Below are 2,962 nucleotides of genomic sequence, written 5' to 3'. Positions count from 1 at the left end.
AGGATCCGTACTTTGCTTCCCTCACCCCGCTTAGGCCTCTTTCACACTTCAGTCTTTCGGCGTCAGTCAAAAACCGCCATTTTCGTGAAATGGCGGATCCGCCATTTTTTTTTGGCGGATCCGCTATTTTCCCATTGACTTGCATTAGAGACGGATTGTGGCGGATGGCCGTCCGTTCCATCCGCCATGCGACGGATCCGTCGATATTTGGCGGACGTTGTCTAGACATTGACGGACTTTGTAACGTTTTTTGGCGCCGCCGAAAAGGCGGACCGCGGCGGATCCGTCGTGTCCGCCTTTTTTTAGAATGGGCGCCTATGGGCGACGGATCCGTCGCGATCCGCTTTTTGGCGGATCCGTCGCCTCAATCCGCTTTTTTTGATTGAGCATGCTCCAAAAAGTGGATACTTTGCCCAGACAACCCAAAAACTATATAAGGACAGGTCATTCCCAAATGTACCAGCCAGCAAGACAGACCCTTCAATGCAAGAGAGACCCAGCCAGACCCTGCCAGCAAGACCTTGCCAGCCAGCCAGAGAGGCCCTGCCAGCTAGCCAGAGAGGCCCTGCCAGCCAGAGAGGCCCTGCCAGCCAGAGACACACTGCCAGACCCTGCAAGCAAGACCTTGCCAGCCAGGCCCTGCCAGCCAGCCAGAGAGGCCCTGCCAGCCAGCCAGAGAGGCCGTGCCAGCCAGACCCTGCCTGAGACAGCCATGTGAGTACTGACATCCAGCATGCATGTGTGTGTGTGTGTGTGTGTGTGCATTTGTGTATGACGTACTGAGTACAGCAAGAGCTTTTAAAACCTGAATCCAACCTGAGGCCTGCCGTCGTCCTGCAACAGCCAGTGCCCTGCTACAGTCCAGATCCACCCCGAGGCCTGCCACTGTGAATATATCAAGCTCCAGCTGGAGGACTGATGGCCGTGTGTGTGTGTGTGTGTATTTTTGTACTGCTGTGTGCTTTTGTATGTATGTGTTCAAGTGCCTGCACCTTATTATGCCTTCGTCAATATTACGCCTGTTCATGTGTTATGCTTGCGTTATGACTCTGCTTGCAGGTATGTTTGTGTGCATCTTGTTGGTTGCATGTGCATTTGTCAATGCCATATTGGTTAATGTTGATTTTTGATGTATTTACTAAAGGTACCGTCACACGCTGCAGCGATACCGACAACGATCCGGATCGCTGCAGCGTCGCTGTTTGGTTGCTGGAGAGCTGTCACACAGACCGCTCTCCAGCGACCAACGATGCCGGTAACCAGAGTAAACATCGGGTTACTAACTGCAGAGCCGCGCTTAGTAACCCGATGTTTACCCTGGTTACCAGTGTAAAAGTAAAAAAAAAAAAGGTAAATTCCGCTGTCTGTCCCCGTGCTGTGCTTCTCTGCATTGTGAGCGCCAGCCAGCCGTAAAGCAGAGCACAGCGGTGACGTCACCACTCTGCTTTCCGGCCGCTGTGCTTACACAGGGCAGAGAAGCAGAGTGCCGAGGGACAGACAGAAGGTGGCTGTGTGTGCGTGCGTGTGCCTGCCTGCCCTGTTTATATGTTTTTCATACTATGCTGGTATTTTGAATAGCTGTGGTGTAAAATTTGTTTTGTGTGTGTGTGTATAAATGATGTGTGATGTGTTCTGCATCTTTGTTGTTTTCCATAATGTACTTGTATTTCAAATAAAGAGCAGTGTAGCTCCTACTGTACCCTAAAAAAAAGAAAATTTAAAAAAATATAGTAATAAAAATTTCACAAAACTGTCAGTAGTCTCATTTCAAGATAAATGTAATATTGGGTAAACATGCAGTAAAGGTTATATATACAAATGTGTAATGCAAATCTTTGCTATAGAATATGTTATCTGGTTTTAGAAAATACAAACTGTAGGGTAATCATAATTAACAATTTTGGGGATTGGTATTTTAATTTCGAATGAGGAACATTTTTTATAAGGTTAAACTTTGTTTAGGTGGGTTTTACCAGCATGCGCATTGCGCATATCAAGTTCTAACTAGTTTTGGTGTTGTTTTAAAGGGATTTTTTGGGGTTTTTTTTTGTGGGGAAACAGGAGGTAGAGGGTTTGGCAGCTTGTGCATCAAGTTTGACGGTAGAATTTTTTTTTTCTTTTGTGGTGGGGGAAATCAAAAATAAGTTGGCACTGTAGGTACTGTAGTAGGTACTGACCCAAGACGTACACAAGCAGGCTCCCCATTTTTTTTTTTAAGTTGTAAGTGTAAAGTCCTGAAAGCTGCATCTATCCTTTTGTATAGTAGCTTAGAACTCTCTTTATGCTTGCAGATTCTAGGGACCAAGAGGACCCAAGCAAGGGACCGACCGACCCAAGCTATAGGCAAGCCCCAAGTTTTGGAAACAGATGTAAGTGTAAAGTCCTGAAAGCTGCATCTATCTATCTATCCTTTTGTATAGTAGCTTAGAACTCCCTTTATGCTTACAGATTCTAGGGACCAAGAGGACCCAAGCAAGGGACCGACCAACCCAAGATAGACGCAAGATCATAATGTCTTCTTCTGAGAGCCCCCCAGCACATCATCAGCAAACTGAGGTGTTAATTTTTTTTCTTCATAAATTTTTTATTTTGGTGCAACAATGGCAATTGTATTTTAAGCCTTTATGTGTTTATTCTGTATTCACAGGAATATGAAGCAGAGGGGCTAACAGAAGGAGACGGACAGGGTGGAGAAATACAAGGAGCGGGAGCGCATAGTGTAAGTTTTGAACAGACCGATCCTCACATACAATGCACTACACCCAACACAAACATTCAGCACAGCACACACAATACATATGCCTCGATCAAAGAACATTATTAATTTTATTTTTTTTTTTTTAATTAGTCTTCACAATCCGGGGCTCGACATAGAGTTCCTCAAAGCACCTCCCATAGTCGTCGGAATGATAATCGCGGCGGTCGCCGAAGAGTAAGTTCCTTTTTGGTTTGGTGTTTAGTA

At 45.7% G+C, this 2,962-nt stretch overlaps 1 long non-coding RNA gene across 2 annotated transcripts; it reads left to right on the top strand.

Annotated features, from left to right (window-relative positions):
• The first annotated feature begins 418 nt into the window (after positions 1-418).
• LOC138667615 (uncharacterized) lies at positions 419-2,709 on the top strand. 2 transcript variants are annotated; one of them, XR_011318859.1, is made up of 4 exons: positions 419-714; positions 2,292-2,369; positions 2,449-2,556; positions 2,648-2,709. It is a non-coding gene; the product is annotated as an uncharacterized lncRNA (long non-coding RNA). The 2 variants fall into 2 exon arrangements; XR_011318858.1 differs by lacking the exon at positions 419-714 and having other exon boundaries at positions 2,081-2,369.
• The last annotated feature ends 253 nt before the right edge of the window (positions 2,710-2,962 follow it).

The sequence above is a fragment of the Ranitomeya imitator genome, chromosome 2 (genome assembly GCF_032444005.1).
Source record: "Ranitomeya imitator isolate aRanImi1 chromosome 2, aRanImi1.pri, whole genome shotgun sequence".
Classification (NCBI taxonomy): Eukaryota; Metazoa; Chordata; class Amphibia; order Anura; family Dendrobatidae; genus Ranitomeya; species Ranitomeya imitator.
The sequence above is the reverse complement of the archived record's forward strand: the minus strand, read 5'-3'. Positions and strand labels throughout refer to the sequence as shown.